Here is a 21,615-nt window from a genome sequence, read left to right on the forward strand (position 1 = left end):
GGGGAGAGAGAGAGGGAGGGGGGGGGAGAGAGAGGGAGGGGGTTTAAATCACTTGGGTGCAAATGACATCACGCATATTTAACGGAATTTAACGGCATTTAACTGTAGCCTACTGTATGGTCTTGGGGCCTAATGTTGAAAAAAGGCGGAAAGTCATTGTTTGTGTGTGGAAAAGGGCGTCCGACAACCTTTTAACCATTTAATTTGTTTCATTTGAGAAAACGGATGTTATTTATGTTTAGTTGTTATAGCTGAGAAAAAAAACCTGTTCAAACTGTGTCCTAAAATAATGTATTATTTACTCCGGTCTTATTTTGAAATGTCATAACCTATTTATAGCTAGTTTTACATCATTTACATAGCCTATCTGTTTAAATGTAATTAAATGTAGTCTTTAAGGTAATTAAAATAATCTGATAGTGATAAGTAGATACTTTACCTCAGGAAAACTCAGTCGTCCGTGGTGATCCAGTCAGAAGAGATGTCCGCTGGGCGAAGGGCACTGACTGCAGCTCTGCTGCAGCTTTATATATGCCCTCTGCATTCTTTCGCGGGCTTGCCACGCGAGTGATAATTTATGAACTATGTAATTTTATAAACTTTTTATATTTTTTTAATTTCAAAAAAATGTTTTGTATAGCCTACATCTAAAATACATTTCGTTATTGTACCCCGGCATTATGACTAAATAAAATAAAATAAAAGTGCAGTGTTTTTAACAGAGCGCCGAGTGAATTTAGAAATGTAAAAAATAAAAATACAATAGCCTGTCTGGATGTTGGCATATATTTTAAATAGCCTACACACTCAGGATGTCCGTGTCTTTTTGACACCATGGGAAATGAATGGAGAAGACTATAAAAACGATAACTTGTCATAGAAATCACAGAAACATGGACAATGGCGTTGCAACACTATAAATGCACAATTTAAAAATAATTTTGTTTTTTTTTACAAACATTTATTTCACGTTAATGTTTGTTCACTCATTGCATTTTTACGATGTGGTACGTTTGTTGTTAAACATTTACACAACACAAGGAAGCTTGATTTCAATCTTTTAATTAAATTGAAAAAATGTATAGCACAAATAAATAGGCTAACAATAGCAAAAGAAAAGTTTTGGATAGGTCTAGTAGCCTATTCAGAAATACAGAATATAAATAAAGTAGCAGAATCAACTGTAAAATAACACTGGGCAACTTTCTTTATTAAAAAATGGTAACACTATAATAAGGTTTAATTTTGTTAGCATTAGTTGAACCAAAAATTTTATAAGACATTTTTAAGAAAGTTGTATCTGTTAACATTAGTCAATGCACTGTGAACTAACATGAACGCACATATTTTATAATAACAATAACAAAGGCTATTGCTCTCTGTTAGTTAATGCATTAACAAATGAGACCGTATTGTAAAGTGTTATCAAAAAATCTATTGCCTAACAAAAAAAAAAAAAAAAAAAAAACCTAAATAAGTCATTGGATAACATTGGGCTGCATATAAAGAAACTAAATGCACGTGCCATGGATCAATAAAATGGAATCGCCTCTGCACCGACAATAAGGAAATTATTTCAATCAAACCATATCGTTGATGAAAATAATACGAGAACAATTATAACGCAATGTTTTTGAAAAAAAAAATATTTTTAATATTACAGTGATAGTAAACATCTTTAATAGCTTAAGTACGGTTTCAAATGACATTGCTGTCAGTGTGAGCTGCGCGCGCTGAAGCTGAAGAGAACGAAACTGAATCGCTTTGCTAGAAGATTAATCAACTCAACGGTTGCCCAATTTACTAATTTATTACAATAGTGAATACAATTATAATTATATGACAGTCCCAATCAGCTTTTAATGTTTTGCATTGTTGTTTAAAGTGCGCGCGCTGAAGCTGAAGAGAACGAGCACCGGGAAACTGAAGAACTTTTCTAGCAGGTTGTTTAAACGAAATGCATCATATGTGAGATTAATCATATATTTATATTACATCAACTTTATATCACGACTTATCTGCAAAAAATGACGTGAATGCACAATCGAACTTGTGCTGGTCATAATGTGTAGGCCCTGTTCTGGACGCGCTATTCCCACAACAAGCGCGCTGAAACGGCAACTAAACTCAGAGAATTTACAACGTTTTATTACAATAATGTTCTCATTATAATGGCATGTATATGACAGTCCCAATTATAGTTATAAATGTGCATTTCTGTTTAAGCTGCGCACGGTAAAGATGATCACCCGTACAATGAAGCGCTACTGCATCATTAACTCAAACCAAACGCATCCCATATTAGATTAATCAGATATATATACACAAAATAAACATATTATTGCAACTTACAATGGCACAGAATGCTGCGAATGCTCAATAGAACTTGACTGTGCTTGTCATGAAGGCTTAACTCCATAAACGCGCTCTTTCCGCCACAACGCGCTCGTCGCGCTGAAACACTGCGAACAAGAATTCACAACATTCTTTTGCAGAAGTGCTCTTATTATAATATTATGAAGCTTATGTGACAGATTTGTGCTGCACACGTTGCACTGAACTGTATATCTTCCTTTTCGAAGTGAATCCAATCATTCAGAACCATCATAGTGAACAGCGCTAATCTCTCAACTGAAGTAAATAATCTATCTATCGGCTTTGATATATTGGCCCAATTTTCTTATCGGCTCGATAACGATAACGTCAAAGACCATTTATCGGCCGATATCAATATGTGGTCGATATATCGTGCATCCCTAATACCAATATATTGGAACGTCTGTTTATATAGGCCTACTCCATTAATAAAGGAGTCCAGACATTGGAAAAATATCAGTCCACAATCCACATGTTTTTTATATTTAATATGAGGGAAATAGACATGCGTGACACAAAAAATCTTTAACTTTTAGGTATAGCAAATTATTTTTTAGAAAAGTCTGCTAGACTAACGTCGCTCATAAATCATGAAAATGCACACATCTACCAAAATCTTTAACTTTTAGGTATAGCTAAATATTTTTTAGTAATTCTGTCAATTACATTAGATTTCATTGAAGGTAAATTGGAGCGGCCACACTGAGCTGTGCTTGACGGCCACAGACGTGAAGTGAACGCTGTCCGGTACTGTCTGAAAAGGTTAACTCTGCGGCGATGCTTGTGCAAAACAGATTTAACTAATCATAAAGTCAATCAGGATACATAACACAGTAGGCCTACACTAAAAAGTGACTGTTCTTTTGTGACTGTGCCCCCTCAAGAATCCCCCCCCCCCCCCCCCCCCCCTCCCCTCTTACAATATAGTTCCAACGTCACTGGACATGAAGAAGAGCTAAATTCGCGAGATGGACGTATGCGCATATTTGTTCTGTGTTTTCTTTCTAAACAGTTATATGTTTATGTTGTATTTTTCATGTTTTCATCACGCAATCATGTTTTTGATGCGGTGGGGACGCGTTCACGTTACATGTGAATGATCAATTATCAAAATAATATCCTTTTTAAAGTAAGATTTGTTCTTAGAGTTTTTAAGGGATCTCGCATTGTCTTGTAGACACAATCCAATGCAAATTATTTTTTCTTTTTATTCCTTCTGAGCAGATAAATGGAAGGTCTTATGAATTTCACATTAAATTTTAAAAAGGAGCCAAAACGTATGAAAGTGGGCTACCTAAACAAAACCTGCATGGGCCCAAAGGTACAAAACCTGCTCTGGGCCCGAACGGGATGGCCCACAATGGGCCATCATGGGCTTAATGTGGGCAGCACGCTAGTTTGGGCTGCTCACAGATAGCCCGCGGTGAGCCCAAAGCAGTGGGCCTCGCCTGGGCAAGCCCGCACTGGGCCTGTTTAGGTTTGGCGTGGGCTGGCCCTAGCCCACTGTGCCCACAAAAAGCCAGCGTGGGCCCCGCAGGGGCATGTTTGCAGGGGCAGCAAGGACTTTGCAGCTTTGATTACGGACTACAGTTCCCGTACATCACGCGTCCTGTTCCGTGCTCCAGCACGGTTAGCGCTCACACTGCATGCGAACCGCGCCCGAGTCCAACTGAACCGTGCTCTGGCCCACCTCTTCCAAGCGGGCCAGGGCCGGCCAATCGAGCCGCGCCCGGGCACGGTTCGGAGCACTCACACTAGTCAAACGAACCGCGCTTTGGTGGTCAAACGCACTCGGCACGGTTCAAACTGGCTAGTGTGAGTACACCCTGAGCACGACATACCTTTAAAATGTTATTAGTTTTATTATAAAACTAATACAATTTTATTACATACTGAAATGGTCGATGTGTCTCGGGAGTCTTCTTTATTATGTTGGCTTGAGAAAGCCAGCATATATTTAAACATTATTAGTATTTATTATTATTATTGTGAGAAATTGACTCCGCCTAGAACTTTAATGCTTCGCCAAACTTGGCTCAGACCTTCAGACTGGTTAGACTCGCTTATATCTTTTCTAACTGGTCAGACTTACTTTCCCAAAAAATCCCATTGATTTGCGTAATCTGAGCAATGAAGGCCGTAATACTTAATGCTGTCCACTAGAGGGGGCGACAGGTTAATACATCTTTTCTACTCTCTTTCCCTGTTTGCATCAGTTTAAATGACAAATACATGCATGAATTTCATTCATAAATAGGCCATATCTGTGTATGAGAACAAGCTTTACTCTGCAGAACATGATCCTCCAGGGTCAGGACTAAGTGTTAAATCTATAAATGAATGTGTAAAGTTGTGTGTCTGCATGCAAGTCACTAAGAGTTTTGTGTAAAACATTCTTTTTTTTCCTCCACTTCCTGCAGTAACATTTGTTCAGTTAGAAAGGTTCAAGCATGTGATAAAGACAGAAATGTGATAAAGACATCTTCAAAAACAGTGCTGTTTTGTTTGCATGTGTTGTGAGAACAACTTAATAAGAGAAAGTACTAGGCAAGCACACAGCATAAATGATTACAACCCATCTGAACATAACATAGCCTATCTTAAAAAAATAAAAGGCATTCATGCTGCCAGAACCCCTTTTACATTTAATAGAAAATATAATAAACCACTCAAAAATGACATAATAGTAATACACAGGATGAAAACAAAAAGCTTACACAACAACTCTTTCTTATTGATATAAACAATTAATTTATCTTTTATTCAAAGCCCTTGTTATATTTACAACTATTTAATGGACATTTTTTACTTTTTACATTCTGAGGTTCTCAGATCCAATTTGATTTTGGTTGGATAAACGTAAATAACTGTTGGGGGTATAGTGGTAATGTAGTGGTGAACTACAGCAAATATGACTTTGCATTCACATTTTTCTCCAATTTCTTTTAGATATTTTAGATAGTGTTATATATACAAAATGTAAAAATACATATGAATTTTGGTACATATACAATGCTAATAACCATGGAAATGCGTTGTTACAGTCTGTAAATATCTCTTAACAACACAATGCAAACACTAGTAAGACTTTCTGTTAATAAAGTATCTGGTTAGAATATATTCTACATTAACAATGCATTAAATCACATTACACATTAATAAACCACAATAAAAGACAAATTAAGTGATGTATCAAGTCAAGTGAATTAGCCTACGAGTCATTGGACAGGCGTCCAATCACAACTGACTTCCGGAACCAATGACATTTAAGGTTATAAAAACAGGAAGTCCCGCCCCTCAACTGTCAAAAATAAAATTGTTCGAGCGAGCAAAAGCAGCAGGCGAGAGCAGATCAAGAGCGTGGAATGATCATGCGTGCGCGCGAGAGCGTGTGAAATGATCATGCGTGCGCGCGAGGGCTTGTATTGCGTACAAGGAGATGTCATGAGCGCGCGCAGAGTATGAATGAGCTCGCGAGTTCCCGTTTCCTCGCGTGTAGATCTGTTATTCTCTCGCGAAAGTCATTTACCGCGCGCGCCAACATCAGTTGTGCGCTCGGTTATTATTGGCATTGATTTGCCGCCATAGAAAACACTTTTCTGTAAGTAAAGAAGTACATAAAAAGTAGACTGAAAGTATGCTTTCTTATTTTTAGTTTAAAGAAGTATACTTGTATAAGCACAATACATTCATTCATGTGGAGACTTCCTGCTTCAAATTCAATCAATATCTAATTTATAATTTGATTCCTTTTGTATACTGTTGTGTCGGGTCAGAAATTAATGGGGGATTATGTAAAAAATCTCTCCAAAATTACTACAAATACAATTTAACATATGATAAATTTTTAAAAAAAAAAAAAGCATACCATCTGGTGGTTAACCATCACAGAAGTCATGAAAATACAAGGTATACCTTGTATTTTCATGACTTCTGTGATGGTTAACCACCAGATGGTATGCTTTTTTTGTATATTTATGGTCTTCGACTGCGAGTGCAAGACTCAGAGAATCGTTTCCGACTGGATGCAAATACATTAGGTATATCAAGATGGTATTATTGTGGAATAAGTCCCACCTTCTAAATAAAAGAGCCAATCCAACTGTCGATTAAGTCATTGCATTACTGCAGCTGTCATTAGAAGCTCCAGTTGCTATAGACTAGTCAGTGCCCTGAGACATGCGCTTAAGATTGAACACCCAGTTTTTCAGAGAACATTAAAAAATAATGTTCCCATGAGGCACTTGATTGGATGTGTGTTATGTGTGATTGTTTCTTTCCACACTCCGTTTTTTGCATTCAGTTAACATTTCTTGGGCCTGTAATCTTAGCCCTGGATTTTGTGTTACGTCTACATTATGTCTATTTTATTCCCTGAAGAACTCATTCTCAAGTACCAGCAGGACTCAATGAGTCTCACAGTGCATTGTTGTCCCAATTTTCAGTCCCCAATTATCTATTTCAATGAATCTCTTTCTTTCTCTCCCCCTGCCTTCCTCTCTCTTTGTAGGACTCATCTATTTCTTCCTTACCTTTTATTTTACCTGTCCAACTCTTTGACTGGCAGGTCATTATCTCAAATCCCATTTTTAGAGGCAAGACAGTGATCCACTGTAGGCGTCTTGTGGCAGCTCTGTGAACTTCCTCTCTGTCACCTGTGGAGAGTTGCAATTTGCCCTCGGCGTCACGCTCAGAGAAGCTGAAAGAGAAACATGCTCCTGATTCTTATCACAGTATCTCAAAGCTGATGATTCTTTCTCTTTCTCTCACTCTCTCTGGCTGAAGAATGATAGTTCTACTGAGAGGAACAGTAGTGGAGTTTATCAGAGGGACGAGAGGCTAAAACATGTTATTGTTGGAGGAGACATCAGACCTGTTGACTGTGTTTGGAAGTCTTGTCTATTGATAGTTTGGAGTGTTACAGAGCAGACAACACAGGGATATAAGGAAACAACATGTACATTCAGTTAAACTGATCATTACACTATGGTAGTTTTGCTACTAAATCCCTTCATTATATTTCTCAGCAATGAGGGGGTAACATTTCTGTTTTTGAAGCAATTAAACTCGCAGCTTCATTGTTAGTGTAGGGAGACACTGCTCACATGCAGATCATTCAGACGCGCACACACACACACACACACACACACACACACACACACACACACACACACACACACACACACACACACACACACACACACACACACACACACACACACACACACACACACACACACACACACACACACACACACACACACTCTCTCTCTCTCTCTCCTTCTCTCTCTCTCGATAATTAATTAAAATAAATGCTTACGTAACTCATTCAATTAAATAAATGTAATCTTACTGCACTACTTTATCTCTGTGTTTGTTTTACAGCGGGCACAATGATAGATAACCGTCCTTTTTTACTCTTCCGTTCAAATATTGCGCTGCAAACATCAATTATGGCAGTAATTACGGCTTTAACTTGTCACCATTATGTTAAGTTTAGTTCAGTTCAAGGACTTTTATTTTGTATTTCTTCAGTTCATGCCTTCCTTTGTTTGAATTCCCGCCAAGTTAATGAGCGTCAAGGTCAATTCTGGCAGGCCAAGTAGTCAAGATGCTGCTAACGCTATTGGCCAACACTGTCTCATCAGCGATCTGCTCACCTGAGCTGCATCAGCGCATCAGCTGTTCATCTCCCCTCGCTGCTAATGATTACGCTCAAATCAGGGCACCCTATTTAAACAGATTCAGTTCGCTCCTAACTGCTTGCTGCTCGTTCTCTGCAATATTGAAACAGGACTCGATGTATTCACTCTCCATTCATCTCTGAAAGTCTTCACGAAGCTAAGCTAAGTTAATGCTCATTGTTAAAAGCTATTAGGATATGGGCATCATGCTGTTTGCTTGGGCTTATCTAGTCGTTTTCATTTAAATGCTCTTGCTAGGCTTATACGATCATATTGGCAATGTGCGTTACTTATCTGTTGTCATTGGCAACTGCTCGCGTTGCACATGCTGTGCTTTTAGCACTATGCAGCACAGATCAAGCAGCTTGCAGTGATAGATAGTAGGCCTGGGTATTGACACAAATTTCACAATTCGATTTGCTCCTCTCCAGTGTTATTTCTCTAGCTGAATAACGAGTGTATGGTCACTGGCTATCATGGATATGGACATTTATCTGAGGTAAATGTGACGTTATGACGTTTACATTATTGTTTTCACTTACGTCTTTCCACGGTTGGAACACTGCGTTTGAGCGATTCCATGTAACATGATACGGAATTCGAAAAGTTGTATTCTATCTTTTAAAACACTTTCAGATGCTCATGAATGTTTGTTTCGCGCTGTAGTTTGTATAATTATGGCGGAAGATAAGATGTGCCCGCAACCGCGCTGCTGCTTTCCTTGAGCTGCGCCAGAGCGATCTCACGCCAAGCGGTGTTTGTTTTTGAATTTAGTAAAACAATGGACGTAATTTGACATCTGAAACTTTGTTTCATATCTATAGTAACAAAGCACAAAGATTATTGTGTTATTTGATGGGATGTGCGCTACAATCCATTCATTCATCAACTATGACTATTGCCTAATCGATTCTTGGGAGTAAGTAAAGTAACAGTCACTATTCAGTGAGTCAATTAAAAGTCTCATCTGCTAAATCTTACTTGTCTGTCCTCTGCTAGTTACATTGCCCCTGGAGGAGCTTACTGGCTGCTTAATTCATCCTTCATATTTATCACAGGAGGTTACTTATGGTCTGTTTTGGGGGAAATAGTTCAGCTCTCCTAGTCTAATTCATGTGAGCGTCCCCTAATGCTGCTGCTGTCCCCTGACTCCGCTAAATTCATGGTGCTCATGAATGGTCAGGAGACTCATCCGTCCCCTAATGCTGCTGCTGTCCCCTGACTCTCTGCTAAATTCATGGTGCTCATGAATGGTCAGGAGACTCATCTGAACTGAAACATATTGCCCACTAATCGTATTTATTCATAAAGTTTTCTAAGCATTTTAATTGTCTAATTCCATCTCTTGTCTTATCCACAAGAGGTTGCCAGGTATGGTTTGTTTGGGGGGAATAGTTCTGCTCTCCCAGTGCTAAACTGTGAGCGTTCCCTAATGCTGCTGCTGTTCTCTGAGTCTCTGCTATTTCATGTTGCTCATGAAAGTTCAGAGGACTCCCTGAAAAGAGCCATACCGCCAATTTTCAATTATCAACTGAATTGCAATTTATTCAATACAATTTCCTAATCATTTCTATTGTCTTGTGTGTTCTTGACTGAAATGGACCTGACAGAAATTGAGCATCAGCGACAGTCCTGCCAGGCCAAGTAGTCAAGATGCTGCTAACGCTATTGGCCAACACGGTCTCATCAGCGATCTGCTCAGCTGAGCTGCATCAGCGCATCAGCTGTTCATCTCCCCTCGCTGCTAATGATTACGCTCAAATCAGGGCACCCTATTTAAACAGATTCAGTTCGATCCTAACTGCTTGCTTCTCGCTCTCTGCAACCCACCACCTCCCCAGCTCCTCCTTGTCGTGTGTAACATGGCATTTGTTATTCTGTCATCGTTGCTGCTCTGTTCATATGCGGGAATAGTTCTGCTCTCCCAATTCTAAACTGTGAGCATTCCCTAATGCTGCTGCTGCCCTCTGACTCTCTGCTATTTCATGGTGCTCATGAAAGGTCAGAGGACTCCCTGAACAGAGCCATACCGCCAAATTTCAATTATCAACTGAATTGCAATTTATTCAATACAATTTCTTAATCATTTCAATTGTCTTGTGTGTTCTTTACTTAAATGGACCTGACAGAACTATAGTCACCATCATTATGAGTTCTGTGTTTCAGCTGTTTTTGATTAATCATCTCGTTTGTGTTTGCTTTATAAGTTGTACATTCACAGTCACTCTTTGTTCGGTCACCGTTATGTTTAAAGTGTTTGCTACTGCCTGTCTCTTTGGAATTATTATTAAACGTTGAATCGTTTGGAACTTTATTCATCTGGTTCATCTTCCTGCAAACACCTGTGACACATATGGCCATGTTATAAGCGGGATAATCCAAAGCCAGCTGTGCACTGAACGATTTGAATGCACTCCACTTTTGGTTCTTTGACTCCATGTCATGCATTAAAATATTTTAATGCACAGCTAGCCGTGAATTTTTTGTTTCAAACATATATGACTTTCATTTTTCTGTGAAGCACCACAGAAGTTTAGCCGAATGTCTGACCTGTTCTCTTCCATTCAATGACTGTAGAATACCAGAGGCTTTCAAGCTCTACAAAGGACACAACGCATCATAAAAGTAGTCCATAGCATCATGGACCATATTTCAAGTTTTCTGAAGTCATATAGTGGCATTGAGTGAGGAACGGGCCAAAAATCTAAATCGTTACTCACTGAAAATATTGCCATATCTGTTGACAGTCATCCTTTATTTTGTATGGAAAAACAGTTTAGACAACTATTTTATGAAAACAGTATTATGCCACATACTGTGGCCTGAAAAACATCCAAAACAAAAATATGTTAACATCTTTTGTACTTCCAATGAGTCTTTATTTAAAGCAGTCCTTATTTAACCTGGCTCTGTTTAACCTGGCTTGTCTCTTGTGGTCTAACACTTTATTGATTTGTGTACTCATGATTGGTTGACATGAGGGTAAATAAACAGCCTTTGTGTTTGGCAGGCCTGACTTCCTGTGCTGTTGTTTGCCTAGGCAGGGGTTCCTGTATTCTGGGCTGTGCTGTATACAACAGGGCTCTTGTTCCATGTCCCCTCATGACCACACGGCCTCATTTGTCTCTGTCAACACATTAGCACATCAGAGAAGCCCCCTGCTCCTCTAAAATGCTGGAGAAAGCTCTCCTTCCATTACTGGTGTTAATGCTTCCCCTTCTCCCTCGCTCTTCGGTCATGTTATTATGCTGTGGTTTATGGTGGTCATATATTTACTGTAGTCTCTCTGCAAGATGAATAGGAAGTTGTGTTAAGGTACTATGAGGCAGTCGCCCTCCCTTATCCTGGTCTGACAGATCATTTGGCTATCCACTCTTATGTAACAGTCGGGGTTGTTGGTTTTGTGTCCCACCCAGAGAGGCTCCTCAAGTCTCTCATTTAAGCTTGTTCATAAATAATCTAAGTCTGCACAGTGACGCAGTCAGACAGAAATACAGTTGTGTGGTTTTTTTCCCAGCGAGACACTCGCCCATTACCCGCACTCACCCCAATGTCACGCCCACTGACGCTTGTGTGCACCAGGCTTGCCAGCTCACAGACAGAGGGTTTAGAAAGTCAGATGTCTCAGACATAGTCACAGCTCTCTCTCTCATTTGGTCCCAGAAAGAGTCCAAAATGCAGTTTCCACTGTAGAATATCTTCATTATGTATAATATCCCCAGGCTGTATGCGATTTCAACTTTCTCTTTAATATAGAATCATATATTTTTAGCTTAATGGGATTTTGTCATCATTTACTTATTTGCACAATTTATCTTCCAAACCTGTATGAATTTCTGTTTTCTGTGAAACACAAAAGAAGATTCTGAAAATCCCTCTGTTTTTCCTCAATGTTGCTTTGGAGCCCACTGACTTCTTTTGTGTTCCACAGAGGAAAAAGAATTCATACAGGTTCAACCTGATCTCACCGCAATTCGTACGTATTTTACGAGGTGGCTAATTCTTACGAATTCATACAACCTCCCTTGTACAAATTTGTGCTTTTGTGCTTGATTCTATTTATGATTTGTTGATTGGATGGAGGCAGATCTGAGTACAATCGACTGGCAGTTAATTATAAGAAAGGGGTGGGGTTTAAGAAAACTAAATGATTGGAGAAGTCTGGAATACGTCACCAGAAAGAAGGCTGTTGTCTCTCAGGCAGACCCAGCTATGACAATTTAATTTAAATTATGAGATGAAAGTGAATAAATTAATAACTTAATAAATAAATATATGAAAAAATATGCATGGAGGAACTGTTCACATTAAGATCAATAAGATGCATTAAAAAAATTAATAGAATTTTCATTTTATGCCAACTTTAAGACTGTCTTATTTGCCTTAGAGTTTTTTTAAATAATTTGTGTGACTTATGACAGCTGAGTTGAATAAATCATATAAAACGGGATTTTAGATATTCCGATGATAAATATATCACAACCATGAATGATTGAATGATCTGACTGAATGATCTGATAGTTGTCATTGAAGTGTAAAGCAGTCATTCATACATTAACTGTCATGAATCATCTAGGTGACTTTTTTTTGTCAGTCAGTTGCTGCACTCTGCATATCAGATCTCATTTACAAGGTCTGACAGTTCTGTCTTGATCTAAAGATGTCTCACAGCAACAGTTATCTCACAACAGGAAAGACCTTTATGTTACATTCGCTCGCAGTGTTTCTCAGGATTTCGTTTAAGGTCAGCGCTTTCCTGTTCAGACATAAACAAATAGAGTTGAATTGTGTATTTGTTGGTCTGACACAATGACCTTTGGAATGCTAAAACATATAATGTCAACTTTGCTATTGTGTTTCACAATGTAGTGCAACATGGATTACTTTTACTCTGCACAACAGTATAAGAGGGTTTGCTCAGTTTTATTGATTATAAAGTTCATGCCATTTGCTAATATGTAGGGTGTGCATTAAGTACATAAGCTATACATCAGCAAGTTAAAGTCTGTAATCACACACACACACTTGTATCTGTAGTCTTATAGTGCCAGTAAATAATATAATATAATATAATATATAATATAATAATATAATAAATTTTTACTTCATATAATTAGGCACAGAGTGATTAGACACAAGCCCCTCATCCCCCACCTCAAGCCTAATCAACAGCACAATAAAAAAACTTGCTTAATTAAAACTCATTAATCTGCCAAATTATGCATTAATGGTTCCAATTAATTACGTAAGGAACTGATGCAGTGTAAATAATGAATGGACGGATCATCTGGAATTACGGAAGCACAGAAGTGCTTGGGGGCTCGGCAGCAAATGAAGCAACTTGATAAGATGTTGATTTAGACAAGAAACACTGGCCTTCTATCAGCTTTGGTCAAGAGTCAAGCAAATTATTCTGAAAGTCTGTCATAGTTTTTGAGTCTGCTGTAGTGACAGCTCTAGATGCTGTAAAGCAATTAATTACTTTTTTCTTTGAACAAGTTAAAGATGTGCCAATGGGGAAATTGAACCACTTGTAAAGAACTGCACAGATTTTATTATGTGACTATATAGCCGATTTATAAATATCTTTCAGTGACTGAAATGGGCACACGAGAAAAAGTTAAATTTATGAAAAATATATATGATGCTGATGATTTGCCAGCATATGAAATCTTAAATAAATAGTTTAGCTAATGATTATCCCTGATTTAGATAATGAGGCACTTTTACAAAAACAATAAAGGCAATGGAAATGGAGTAAATTTTGCCAACATACGTCATACATTTAATTATCTTGTGTACAAAATATTATCACAGTGCTTGTAAGACAGTGCTGTATTGATATTCTTTGAACATTTGATCGGACTTTGTTCTAAAGTTCAACCCCTAATAGCAATTTTAAACTCAATACACGCTGTCTATGCTTACTTTTACTTAATACTTAAGTATTCAAACTCATTCAGATCAAACTGCCAAAAATGTAGACTCAATTCAGACTTTGTTTGCAATCTTAATTATGATTAGTCTTGTTCCATATATTTAACTATTTATTGCTACCTTTAGGCCTACTCTGTAACTTTCGCTGTGTCCAAATTTTCATACTAATGAAATATATTCCTTTGGTATGGAGGTGTGTAAGAACACATTATTGGACACACAACATGCTATGGTGGCATTGTCCTTTGACCCATGTGTTCTTTGACAAATGTTGTGCTAACAACAACCATGAAAATAATTTACTTGAGTGAATGTACTTTGAACATGTAAATTTTAAGGAACTTTCTTGGTACCTACAATGATTTGAAGGGCTCACAGTTCACCAGTTTTTATTTTTCAGATTTTCAAATCTGACGGCTCTTCAGGTCTCATGGTCTTATGGGATAGCAAAGAGTCTCTGATGCAGCATTTCATTTACACAGAACCAGAGGAAAAAACCTACGCTTAAAAAAAGCTACATAAGCTTGCATTTAACACTATTCTTTTTCTGGCTTGCAAGCACTGGTATTTCCTTCAGAAATTATAAATTATAATGGTACTTTACAACTGATGTTGTACAAAAAACATTGTACAAAAACTGTCATGATAAAAAAGGACAGAGGATTTAAATTTGAGTGTACAACAAAGAAGTTTATTTCTGGTAATAAGGTAAGAGTAGAAGCCAAGGGTCAGATGTAAAAGAGGTGCCTGGAAAACTGTCATAGAAGATGGGAGGAGAACCCAGGCGCAGACAGCAGATGACACTCAAATGATTTATTTTGGACCAAAACAGAAAACAAAACCCACGAGGGGGTAAAACAGGACTGGAGCAGAGTATAACAAGACTAAGACACGATGACAAACAAAGACTCTGACTTGACAGGAAACAAACTCACAATACTGATTAAACAGGTCTTCAGACAATATACTCACAGGGATTAACACGCAAAGTTAGACAATGTACCGAACACAGGACAGCAAACACAAGGGGATTAAATATGGAGACACTAATGACAAAGACAGGTGAAGCTGACTAGACAAGGACAGGTGAAACTGAATAGACAATAATGACGAGACGAGGATAACAAGGGGGCGGGGTAACGTAACGAGACAACACAAGCACATGGCCCAAGCAATTGGCCATGCGCTTGTACACAAAACACGGGTCTGTCATGATCCAGGCTCAAGACCAGAGGAAATAAAGGACAAGAAGGCCGGATCATGACAAAAACAGTCTCTCTTGGTAGTGCAGCGACGCGAATGGGCAACCCGATCCTCCGAAGAAGAGCGATCAGGATAATCCAATCCGAATCCAGACACGAAACTTGGGAACATAAAGACAGCCAGAAACAAGACATAACAACAGGAACTTCCAAAACGATCTGACAAACACAAGACGAATGACAATGACTATAAATAGATAAGACTGATCAGTTACAGCTGGTGCTGATGATCAGATCAGTGGTAATCAGCGGCCACACCCACACGCACACACACGGAGAGAGAAAGAGTCCAAAAACTGTACCCGTTGATTGTAATCATAAATAAGGGAAAGATCCAGAATGTCTCTAGCAGGAACCCAAATTCTCTCCTCCTGACCGTAACCTTCCCAGTCCACCAGGTACTGAAATTCCCGTCCCCTCCGTCTTTGGAGACATGAAAGACGGGATGAATTCTCCTGTATGCAGGAGGGAGTTTGAGTCGGACTGTCACCGGACTAAGGACTTTGGTGACAGTGAACGGGCCGATGAATTTGGGAGCAAGCTTGTTACATACGGATCAAAGATGAATATTCTTAGATGAAAGCCACACTTTTTGACCTACGACGTAAACGGGAGGCTTCGACCGGTGGCGATCGGCCTGAGCCTTGGTGCGTGCCCCCACCTGGAGGAGAGTCTCACTGGTTCTGCTTCATGTGTGGCGGCACCTCTGGATGAAGTCGTGGGCGGAGGGGGCCGCGACTTCGGATTCCAGACTTGGAAAAATTGGTTACTGGTAACCTAAGCGACTGTCTTGCCTTGGAAGGGGGGTAACAAAACCGAGCGCTATATGGGACCAGGGTCTCGAAGGGACAGACAGCGGTTGGAGTAACCCATCTGGGGGTCGATTGAAAGACTTACCAATAGCACAAACCGAGCAGGCCAAAACAAAACTGAGAATGTCACGAGCCATAATTGGCCACTAGAATCGTTGCTTAACCAAAAAAAACTGTTACGATTTACTCCTGGATGACACGCTACGTTGGAACAATGACCCCTCCAAATAACGTCAGACCGTAGTTCCTCCTGCACAAACAACCGACTCGGTAGGCAACCTGGCGGAGGCATTACCCCTTGTAAGGCCGTGCTGACCTTCGACTCGATCTCCCATGTGAGTGTGGAGACAATGAGTCTCTCAGGTAAAATGCACTTGGGAGTGGACGGGCATATGGAAGAGTCAAAAACGCGAGACAAAGCATCGGGCTTGATGTTTTTAGAACTTGGACGGTACGAAAGAGAAAAATCTAAACGACTGAAAAAAGTGCCCACCGAGCCTGCCTGGAGTTGAGTCGTTTAGGGGATCTGATATATTCCAGGTTCTTGTGATCGGTCCAAACGATAAAAGGTACCCCCGACCCTTCTAACTAAGGACGCCACTCCTCAAACGCTAACTTGACCGCCAACAACTCTCTTTTACCAATGTCATAGTTACGTTCGGCGGACGATAAGCGATGGGGAAAAAAACGCGCAAGGATGCCTCTTGTCATCCGTGGAAGAGTGCTGGGAAAGAACCACACCTACACCCACCTCTGACACGTCAACCTCCACCACGAACTGACGTGATGGAACAGGGGCTATCAGAATGGGAGCCGAAACAAAGCGGCTCTTGAGTTTGGGAAATGCAGCTTTGGCCAACTGAACGTCGTTCTTTTTACATTTATTCATTTAGCTGACGCTTTTACCCAAAGCGACTTACAATTGCTATACAGTATATGTCAGAGGTCGCACGCCTCTGGAGCAAGTAGGGGTTAAGTGTCTTGCTCAGGGACACATTGGTTTCTCACAGTGGATTCGAACCCGGGTCTCTCACACCAAAGGCATGTGTCTTATCCACTGTGCCACCGCCACCCCTGTAAAAGGGGGGAGGTTCTGGGGGAGGTCAAGGCAGTCAGAGGAGGGGCTAGTTGGCTGAAATTGCAAATTAAATGCCGGTATAAATTGGCTAACCCCAGAAACCTTACGGGAATCTGGATTTGAACCACAGCCTTAATCTTGTCAGGATCCATGCGCACTCCCTCAGACGAGATGATGTAACCTAGGTGTGGCGAGCAGGACGAGGCCGAGGGACATGAGAGAACGGTGCGAGGCCGGTGGTGTGAGTGATAATGAATGACACCTGTGAGACGCACCGGTCTCGCATCTCTCACGGAGGAGCGGAAGCATAAAAGTAGGAGCGACGACGGTGAAGTTCGAGAGCGGAACAGGCCTGATTTTATGTTGTGTTTGTTTCTATTTTGTGTGGCCATCAGTCGTCCATGAGGGGCTGCTGGCTTATACTTTTGTTTTTGTATTTGTTATTTTGTAATTAAAAGTTGTTGAATGTTCGCCGGTTCCCGTCCTCTTCTTCCCTGAATCTTAAACATTCCTAAATTGGTGCCGAAACCCAGGAAGGAAGAGGAACACACTGTCAGAGAGCCCTCACCGCTGTGGGGAATCCGCAGTGCCATCGAGCATGGCGGGCAGAATCCGTCACCATGGACGCTCGAGGCGGTGTGCTGGAGTGAGTTGCCGGGGGGGCGGTTGGAGGGGCGGCTGCCGTCTGGGAGGGAGCGGAGGAGTCGCCGGCACTCGCCGTGGGCCGTAGCCTGCTGCCGTCCGCCAAAACGGGGGAGGAGCAGGGCGCAGGGGACTCCTGCCAGCTGCCCGAAACCGGAGGAGCCGTCGCCGTCCACCAGGCGGCAGAGGAGTGTCGAGCCGTGTACCGAGGGCTATCCATCGCCACCAGCAGGCACCGCGGAGAAGTTCGCCCAGCTGGTGGGGGACCAGAAAACAGTGCGTTGTGGGAACCGGACCAAGTTTTTTTTCCTCTCTCCCCTCTCTCGGATCTGTCGCTCCTCATGCTTCCGTCTCCTTTTCTCTAGCCTCGTCTGTCCATACCCCCCAGGGATCGCAGCCGCCGTGAGTGATAATGAATGACACCTGTGAGACGCACCGGTCTCGCATCTCTCACAGAGGAGCGGAAGCATAAAAGGAGGAGCGAAGGCGGTGAAGATTGAGAGAGGAACAGGCCTGTGATTTTATGTTGTTTTTTGTTTCTGCTTTGTGTGGCCAGCAGTCGTCCGTGAGGGGCTGCTGGCTTATACTTTTGTTTTTGTATTTGTTTTATTTTGTCATTAAAAGTTGTTGAATGTTCGCCGGTTCCCGCCTTCTTACCTGAATCTTTAACATTGCTACACTAGGAAAGGAACAGACTGTGCATGAAAAGTGCATTTCTCCGCCTTGACAAAAAGCCCATTCTCTATCTACCTCTGGAGCACTCGTCTGACATGCTGAACATGTTCCTGGAGAGAAGAGGAAAATATCAATGTCATCCAAGTAGACATATATGAACTGATCTAACATATCTCTCAGCACGTCATTGATGAGTGCCTGGAAAACTGCAGGGGAGTTAGACAGACGGAAAGGCATGACCAAATATTCAAAAAGGCCCCTAGGGGTGTTGAAAGCGGTTGTGAAGATCGATGCTCCCTGCAACCACTCCAAGGCTGAGACATTGACAGCAAAGGATAAGTATTCCTTACCGTGATGTTGTTCAGCCCTAAGTAATCAATACACGGTTGCAGAGAACCATCCTTCTTCCCCACAAAAAAGAACCCCATCCTTGATCTTTTACCAGGCAGTTAATCAGAAAGTGCCCAGCTCCACCACAATATAGATGAAGTCCTTTGGTTATCCATCGTTCTCTCTTCTCCTGGGAAAGCCGAGCTCTACCCACCTACATGGGTTTGTGATCGAAAGCGGGGTTGACCGTATTGCTGACGCTAGGCTTGGGACCTTCGAAATTCTCGGAGACCAAGGTAAGGCGTGCTCGCTGCTCCTGTCACTGTAGACGAGCGTCAACATGTAAAGCCAACTCTAAGTCTGTCAAGATCCTTGGGCAGCTCCAGCGTGTAGATCTCTTTTTGAATACGGTCAGCCAACCCATGCAGGAACATGTCCCACTGCGCCTCTTCGTTCCATCTGCACTCTGCCGCCAATGTCCGAAACTTGATGGAATAGTCTGAGACGGGTCTGTTACCCTGATAAAGATCAGCGAGTAGCCGAGCCGCCTCGCAACCAACCACCGCACAATCAAATACCCGTCTCAGCTCCTCAGAGAGTGCTTTGAACGAGGAACAGCATTGATGTTGATTCTCTCACACCGTCGTTCCCCACTGAGCCATGTGCCCCGACAACAACGTCATCACCAAGGTCACTTTAGACTGTTCTGTAGCGAAAGTTAGTGGCTGAAGAGACACTTGGTTAGAAATGCTCTGCAGAAGTTTGGCTCACCAAACTTCTGGGGTGTGCAGACGTGGCTCATGTTGAAGACTTGTTTCTGAAGGAGTGGGGGGAACAGGCGGGGGGGGGGGCGCAGTGGGCAATCTCAGTTTTGGAGTTGATTGGTGAGCTCGGTCACCTGCGCTACCAAGGCTTGCACCACACAAACCCGTAACAGCCACCTGTTCCTCTTGATGATCCATGGGGGAAATGTTGTTAGAGAGGAATCCACGTAAATCAGATGCACTCGCTGAATCCATTGTCTGTCAGATCGTTTGGTCACGATAAAAAGGACAGAGGATTCAGATGCTAGTGTACAACAAAGAAGTTTATTTCTTGTAACAAGGTAAGAGTAGAAGCCAAGGGTCAGATGTAAAAGAGGTGCCCGGAAAACAGTCTCTCTTGGTAGCGCAGGGACGCAAATGGGCAACCCGATCCTCCAAAGAAGTAAGAAGAGCGATCAGGATAATCCAATCCGAATCTAGACATGAAACACAAAGACAGCCAGGAACAAGAACACCGGGAACTTCCAAAACGATCAACGACAAACACAAGACGAATGACAATGACTATAAATAGACAAGACTGATCAGTTGCAGCTAGCGCTGATGATCAGATCAGTGGTTATCAGCACACACACACACACACACACACACACACACACACACACACACACACACACACACACACACACACACACACACACACACACACACACACACACACACACACACACACACACACACACACACACACACACACACTCACTCAAAGAGATCACCAATAAGTCAGTGAATTCATGAACCGAGACAAAAACACATACTTCAGATTGACTGAGATCTCAAAGAAAGATGAATGTGTCCCAACTTGGACCTTTTATAGTTAATTTTGCAATGAAATATAGGAAAAACCTTTGCATTGGTTTGGCTGAGAAACCTGAGGGCAAGTGGGGGGAACAGATTTCTTTGAAGAATCTGAAGAGGCCTACCTGGAAAAAAGAGACCCACCTTTGCTTTCAGAATTCATGTGCTCAAGAAAATATTGCAGCATAGCAAAGCTTTTGTTGATTTCCCCCAAAAATAATACTTTTGTTATTTTTGTCACTATCCATACATTTCAAAAAAGGAAGAAAGAAATATTAAAACAATATTCTGAATAGTCAACCCTGAATATCTTTAAAATATCATCTATTAAAATTAATAATAAAATAATATGAAGTACAGTGAAATATTTGTTATGGCATATTTATTTTCCCTAATTCTTGTTTTCTCTTTTTTTGTTCATTTTGCTTACTCGCATCAAAGCAATACAAACAGTCATATTTTTCTCATGTCTGGGCAGCTCACCAAGATGGAAGACTGGTCCTTTAATTTATCATTAGAAATCTCTATAACAATGCTTCCTGGTTCCCTGTTTAAATTATGATTATGATGTGTTGGCAAAATCACTGTACAATTATACACAATCCAGATCAATGAATCCGCTGCTCAGATGTTTTAGAAACAATTTGTGTTTGCATTTTCAGGTCTCTGCCTTGATTGTTAAACTGTCTTCTAGTCAATTTCAGATTCACAGCACTGGCTCAGAGGTGGTCAATGCAGAACAAATCATATTAGTTTTTAATTCAGCTGGCCCCTCATTGCTCCAGCAGAGAGAGAATTTTTTTCTCTAATATTTGTTTCTGAATTCAAGTAACTTTTCCTGCAGACCTGGGTTTATGATCAATTCTTGCCTTACCACTATGTATTTTAAGGTTCTCAATTAGCCATTATTTTTTTTTATGTGAGTGAAAGACCTCCCAGGGTGATTCAATGAGCTGTATTGATGGCTCCTGTATTGATGTATCCACCTTGGGTCCTTGCTCCCTCAGCTCCACCCTGGGATCATCGTCCCTATGGTTTCGCCTTGGTTAGTCAGCGCTCTGTTGTCACCATTGATTTCCAGGCCTTCGTCTGTGACTCCACCCCTTTGGCTTTGTGGGGTTCCGGCTCCGCCGTGGTCCTCGGTTACACCGGCTCCACCTCAGTCCTCCCGGCATCCTGGCTTCACCTCTGCTGCTT

This window comes from Siphateles boraxobius, unplaced genomic scaffold (genome assembly GCF_051911475.1).
Source record: "Siphateles boraxobius isolate OS27281-9 unplaced genomic scaffold, OSU_SipBor_1 119, whole genome shotgun sequence".
NCBI lineage: Eukaryota > Metazoa > Chordata > Actinopteri > Cypriniformes > Leuciscidae > Siphateles > Siphateles boraxobius.